The following is a 7,500-nucleotide window of genomic DNA, read 5'->3' as shown; positions in this document are numbered from 1 at the left end:
GAACGATAAAGTAAAAACAATGACCATCATTATTGCTATGATGAGAGACTGATAAATATGATAGCAAGATTAGCAAGTCGACCATTGTTGGCTATTATCACTGTGGCAATGATGATGACAAGAACAGGAAAAAATAAAAGATAAAAGAGCAATAACAAACAAAAACATTGATAACAATGATATTAATGATAAGGAAGATAGTAATGGTAATGATAGTAGTAATAATGATAATGATGATAATAATGACAATGATGATAATGATAATAATAATAATTATGATAGTAATGATAATAATAACGATGAAAATAATGATAAGGATAATAATCATGATAATAATGATAGTAATAATGATAACAGTAATAATGGTTATAGTAATAATGATGATGATGATAGTAGCAATGATGATAACAATGCCAAAAGTGGCATAAGTAATGATAAAAAGATATCATAATGATAATGATAATGGCTTTAATGATAACAATAAAGGTGATGGCATTATCAAAAATCAAAATCATATAAGTATTATATTGATAATGATGATGATAATGATGATAATGCTAATGATGATAATGATAATGATATTAATAACAACGATATTAATGATGATGATATAAATGATAATGATAATAATGACAATAATGATGGCATTGTTAATAATGATAAAAATGATAATGACAATATTAATAATGACAGCGTGTAATAATGATAAGGATGATAATAATAACAATGATGATAATAACAATAATGCTGATAATTATCATAATAATGACAATAATGAGGATAACAATGATAATGATAACAATGATGATATTAAAAATTTACACCAATGATGATAATGTGACAATGAAAAGGATAACAATGATAATAATAATAATGCTAACAATGAAAATAATAATAACAATAATAACAGCGATAATAGAGATAGTAATAATGCAAATACTGATAGTTGCAAAAATAATGACATTAATGATGATAATGATGATAACAATACCGATGATGATAACAGTAATAATGATAATGATGATATCAGAGACAATAACAATGATTATGATAATAGTATTAATAATGATAATGCTGATAATGGTAATGATAATAGTGATAATGATAATGATAATGATAATGTTAGTAATAAAATAATATGGATAAAACTAATGTTAATGATAATAAAATTATAATAATGATTATGATAATAATAATAATAATAATAATGAGAATGAGAATGAGAATAATACTGATGATGATGGTTGCTATCATCATGATAATGATAATAATGATAATGATAATTATGATAACAATAATGATAATAGTGGTAATGCTGAAAACAATAGTAATAATAAGAGAAACAACAACAAAAAATGATAATGATGATAATAATAATGATGAAAAATAAAAACAAAATGACGATACTAACGATAATAATGATGATAATGATACTAATCATAATGATAACGATAATAATAACACTTCTAAATATTATCATTATAATCAGTATTGTTTTATCCTTATTACTATTGTAATAATCATAACCATTACTGTTACCATCATTATAATTATCATTCTTACTATGGTAACTATTGTTGTCATGATTATCATTATAATAATTATCAGAGTTATAACTACTATTATCCTCCTTATTCGTACGGTGGTTATTATCATTATCATTACCATTATCATTTTCATTATGGTCATCATTATTTTTATCATAATCATCATTACCATTGTTATTATTGTTATGATCATAATTGGTATTATCATTAATACTACCATTATTATCATCATTATAATCATTATTATAATCATTATTATAATCATTATCATTAGTTACATTATTATCATTATTGTTGTAATTTCTATTATAATCATTATTAGCATTACTATTACCATCATTACCATTATCATTATTATCATTATCATTATCATTTTTGTCATCATCATCATTATTAGTGTTACTGTTATTACTATCATCAGCATTATCATCAGAATCATTATTATTACTATCATCATCATTATCATTAGTATTATTATTGTTATAATCTTTATCATCACTATCATCATTATCATTGTCATCTTTATTAATATTATCATTATCATAATTGCAATGATTTCATTAATGATTGCAATAATTTTGATTATTACTACTATTATCGCTATTATTATCATTATCATCAAACTCTTACTGCTAATATTGCTATCATTGCTGGTGTTGATATTATCAATATCATTCTATTATTATCTTTACTATCATTATTACTATTATCATTATTTTTACTATTATCATCATTATTAGAACTGATATAATAATTATCAACATTATTATCCTCATCAGTAATGCTATTATTATTGTTACCATCATCATTATCATTATTCTTGTTATCATGGTGATTATCATCATTATCATTATTATCATTATAATGACTTTGATTATCATAGTTATTATTGTTATTATCTTTATCATAATTATCATTATTACTATCATCATTATGATGATTATCATTACTATCTTCATTATTATCATTACTATTAATATCACTATCATTACCTATGTTATTACTGCTATTATTTGTAGCAATGTCATGATTCTTCATCTTCATTATTATCCTCATTATGATGATCAGTAACATTATTATCATCTTTTTCTATTACCATTATTGATATCACTGTCATCATCACCATCATTATCATTGTTGTTATCACCATAAGTCACAGCTGTCGTATTTAGTGTCGTTATTATTGTTCTTGTTATCATCACTTTCTTTTGCATTGTGATCGAGATCACTGATATTATTTTTATAATTACCATTATTGTTATTATCATCATTATCATTATCCTGATTATTATGATTATAATTATCATTACTATTATTATTACTGTTATCATTATTATTATCCACACTTTTTCTATTATTGTTATTGCTGTTTTTTTATCATAATGATGATAAGAATAGTGATGATTATGATGATGATCATTATTGATTATCATCCTCATTGATATCATTATTGTCATTGCAATCATTGCTATGATCATTATAATCTTTGATGTTGGTATGAAGTTATCAATATCATTATCAGTATTGTTATTACAATTATCCTTATTGTTTTAATAATAATTGTTATTCTTATCATTACCATCACCATTATCATTATTATTATTAGAGAGAGAGATGGAAGAAGAGAGAGAGAGAGTGAGGTGGTGGCACAGAACACAGGACAAACAGAGAGAGAGACAGAGATGGCGGGAAACTTAAACAGCACAAGGATGAAAGACGAGAGTAGATGAGGTGAGAAAGGAGAAGAGAGAAAACAAGAAAGGAGAGAAGAAAAGAGTTATCATCATTATCATTAGAAAGAGAGAGAGAGAGAGAGAGAGAGAGAGAGAGAGAGAGAGAGAGAGAGAGAGAGAGAGAGAGAGAGAGAAAGGGACAGCCACAGAGCAATAGAGAGCAAGAGAGAGAGGAGAGGAGAGGTAGGAGGGATGAGAGGAGGAGAGGATGATGGAGGAAAGAGAGGAGGAGTAGAGAAGAGAGGAGATGATGAGTAGGAGTGATAGAGAGGAAAGGATGGAGGAGAGGTGAGGGAGAGGAATGAGAGAGGGAGGGAGAGGAGAGAGGAGTAGAAGTGAGACGGAGAGAGGGGGTGGAGAGAGAGAGAGGAGAGAGAGAGGAAAGGGGAAGAGAAGAGAGAAAGGGACAGCCACAGCGCAATTAGAGAGCAAAGAGGAGAGAGAGGGTAGACGAGGAGAGGAAGGGAAGGAGAGGGGGAGAGCGATGGAGTGTGAGAGGGAGAGAGGAGAAAGATTGACTTGTGTTTGACGAGAAGAAGTGAGAAGAGGAGTGAGAGACGTGAGAGAGGGAGTGAGAGAGAGAGAGAGAAGAGAGAGAGAGAGAGAGAGAGACGCGAGATAGAGTTGGAGAGAAGAGAGGAGAGCCTACGGAGCTGGGATGAGAGAGAGAGAGAGAGAGAGAGAGAGAGAGAGAGAGAGAGAGAGAGACGAAAGGGACGCCACAGCCACGAGAGAGAGAGAAGAGGGCTGAGAGAGAAAGGGGGAGTGAGAGAGAGAGAGAGAGAAGAGAGAGAGAGAGAGGGCAGAGAGAAGAGTTGATGGAGAGAGTGAGAGGGAGAGAGAGAGAGAGAGAGAAAGAGAGAGGAGAAGGAGAGAAAGAGAGAGGAAGAGAGAGAGAGAAGAGAAAGAAAAGGGGAGAGAGAGAGAGAGGAGAGAAAGGGTAAAGGGAGAAGAGAGAGGAGCGGAAAGAGAGGAGATCAGGAGAAGAGAGAGAGAAAGAAAGGGACAGCCACAGGAGGCGGGACGCTGAGAGAGAGAGGATTGAGAGTAGAAGTAGGAGAGGAAGAATGATGCCATAGAGAGAGAAGAGAGCACGAGAGAGGGAGAGAGGTTGAGATGAGAGAGACACCACAGAGCAATAAAGAGAGATGGAGGGAGAGAGAGGAGAGAGAGAGAGAGAGAAGGAGAGTGAGTGAGATGAGAGAGATAGAGAGAGAAGAGCAGGAGAAAGTAGGGATGGAGAGTGAGAATTGGAGAGGAGGAGAGCGAATGAGGAGGAGAGAGGGGAGATGAGAAGAGAGGACAGCGAGAGAGGTGAGTGAGGAGAGAGGTGAGAGGAGGAGGAAGGAGAAGAGAGACGAGAGAGAGAGATAGAGATAGAAAGATAGAGAGAGAGAGAGAGAGAAAGAGAGAGAGAGAGAGAGAGAGAAAGGGACAGCCACAGAGCAATAGAGAGCAAGAGAGAGAGGGAGTGAGAGAGAGAGAGAGAGAGAGAGAGAGAGAGAGAGAGAGAGAGAGAGAGAGAGAGAGAGAGAGAGAGAGAGAGAGAGAGAGTGATGATGAGACGAGGGGAGAGGTGGAGAGGGACGAGAAGGTGATTAGAGGAAGAAGGGAGAGGAGAGAGAGAGAGGAGAGAGGAGAAAGGGAGCCACAGAAAAGCGTGAGGGAGAGAGAGAGTGAGAGAAGAAGAGGATGAGATTGAGAGAGCGGGAAGAGAGGGAGAGAGAGAATGAGAGAGTAGAGGATGTGAGATGATGAGGAGGATGGAGGAAGAGCGAGGAGAGAGAGAGAGAGCCGAGGAGAAGAGAGAGAGGAGATGTGAGAGTAGAGAGAGATTGAGAGGGGAGAGGTAAAGAGAGCGAGCGAGGGAGAAAGAAAGAGAGAGAGAGAGATGAAGAGTGGGGGGGAGAGAGCGAGGAGAGAGAGAAATTTGATAGATAGATAGATAGATAGATAGATAGAGGATGGGAGAGAGAGAGAGAGAGAGAGAGAGAGGAGAGAGAGAGAGAGAGAAGAGATAGATAGTAGATAGATAGAAAATATGATAGACATACAGAACAGGCAGACATACAGGGGGCAACGTCAGGAGAACACACACAGGACAAGAAGCCAGGGGCAGAAGCCCAGACAGGGAGCCCACCGACCAGACCAGACATACAGGATCAGCCCATGCAAGGACCAGCCCACATGCAGAGAGAGCAGCACAGGCAGAAAGGCAGCAGGACACCCACAGAGACCAGCAGACATACAGAAACAGGGGCGCAGGCAGGACCAGACCCAATGGACGCAGAGAGACATCAGCGGGAACATAGCAGCAGCAGAGGACCAGGGACACAGAAGACAGGCAAGACACAGGGACAGAGACAACGGACCAGCAGGGACCCAGAGACGAGCAGACAAGCACAAGAGAAATACCAGGGCTAGGACAGGGGAAGGGGAAGCAGGGTACCGAGGACCTCAGCAGGGACACAGCAGCAAGACATACAGGATGACATACAGAAACAGGGGCGCAGGCAGAAATGGACGCAGAGAGAGATGATACGGAGACAGAGAAAGATGCAGATAGACAGACAAACAGACAGACAGATAGAGGAGATACAGTGAAAAAGAGAGAACCGTTAAGTGGATAGTCAGACAGAAGGGCGACATGTACCGTAGACAGCCAGACAGAAAGACAGAAAGACAGTCAGACAGAGAGGGAGGGAGGGACATAGAAAGAGGGAGGTGTAGTACAGGCGGATGCTTGTGTAAACCGGTGGTGCGAGGGGAAGAAATGGTCTATCAGGTTGGGACTCTACCTGACCCCCCTTCCCTCCCTTTTGTGTCCCCTGCCTGTTCCCCTCACTCCTCCTTCCTTCCCCTCAAGCCGACCTCTCGCGTTCGGACGCCCGTGCTGGCTGTTATAGAAAGACGACTGTTAGTGTCGGTTCTCCCGAATGATTGGCATCTCGAGGTTGCTGTACATGAGTGCTATTAATCCTGGCAAGACGAAGGGAAATTTTCCGTGAGGGGGTCAGGGAGGGGGGCCGAGGGAGAGGGGAGAGAGGAGAGGGACGTGAGGGCAGCGATCCTGCGCACCTGCCCACGGTTGCCAGATACCGCCGGTGGCCTTTCTTCGCTGCTGTGGCGAGGAGCGTGCACGACCTGGAACAACGGTGAAGGTGAGTCTCGAGTGTGATCTAGTGAGTGTGAGTGTGAGTGTGAAGGCTGGTTGAGGTGAGGGAGGCGAGGTGATGAGAGTGTGAGGCATCGGTGTGCACCTGGCAGGCGAAGGCCCCACCTGTTGATCAGCGCCGCCACAGGTCCTCTCATCGATCCGTCAGTGGCGCCCGACACCCGCGTGAGGACGCACGCTGCTCCAGCCCGAACACACCCGTTCCCTGTCTCGCACGCCCGCACACACCGACGTGACACACGCGAACGGTAGCACTACGGCGAGACTGCGTCAACGGCCCAGGTGAAGCGACGCGAAACGTACCCCACGGGTACAACGCAGGCTGCGAACGTAAGGCGCGGCGCGGCACGCGTACGGCACGGATGGGAGACGCTCGCAGTGCCGCACGCCACTCGCTCCACGCGCAACGTGGGCGTCACACGGTGTGGCGTAGTCGTAGTACGCCCGTACACACGCCTGCACATACACACACGTACACCTGTCCGCACACATCACATTCTCTCTTTCTCCGTCCGTGGGGCTTGATCTCGCCCTCGACCTCTGCTCGCCGACACCACTGCAGGTGGTGGTGCCGCCGCCGCCTCCCTCGCAAGCGGTGGGCGCGGGCGTCCTAGTCCTGTGTGCGGGCTCCTCCAGAGCCGAGAGCGTCACCTGTGCCCGCTCCTGCCGCGCCCCGAGGATTCTCGGACGTCGCCGTGCATCATGCAGGCGAGATGATACCTGGTGCCACGATCTGCAGGTGAAGCGCCACCTCTGCTCTACCTGTGCCTGTGGCGTGCGGGCGCCCACACCACCGCCCGGGACGCCCATCCCGCTGAACGACCGCCGCCCACTCTTACGTACGCCCAGAACGTGCCATGTCGCCCATGGCTCTGACGGCAGGGCACCAAGGACCTTCCCCAGGCCCCGTTGGCACTTTTAACAAGTAGCCTGCCGAGTGAGTGGCCTTCTGGACGAGTGGCCCTCCAACCAAGTGGCCCTCACACTCGCCAACGCCTCCAAGAGAACAGGACGCAGGTCGTCCTCCCTTTGAAGTGTGACTCCT

The 7,500-nt window shown here is 41.4% G+C and overlaps 1 protein-coding gene across 1 annotated transcript in view; it reads left to right on the top strand.

The window, feature by feature from the left end:
• The first annotated feature begins 7,360 nt into the window (after nt 1-7,360).
• The window catches only part of LOC122259135 (ras-specific guanine nucleotide-releasing factor 1), a 99,889-nt gene continuing 99,749 nt past the window's right edge, over nt 7,361-7,500 (top strand). The window contains exon 1 of the mRNA XM_086556200.1: nt 7,361-7,500. This exon is cut by the window's right edge and continues 256 nt beyond it. The gene's annotated coding sequence lies outside the window, so the exon portion shown is untranslated.

The sequence above is a fragment of the Penaeus japonicus genome, unplaced genomic scaffold, assembly GCF_977035675.1.
Source record: "Penaeus japonicus unplaced genomic scaffold, GWHDUDI00000001_assembly GWHDUDI00000032, whole genome shotgun sequence".
Classification (NCBI taxonomy): domain Eukaryota; kingdom Metazoa; phylum Arthropoda; class Malacostraca; order Decapoda; family Penaeidae; genus Penaeus; species Penaeus japonicus.
The sequence above is the reverse complement of the archived record's forward strand: the minus strand, read 5'-3'. Positions and strand labels throughout refer to the sequence as shown.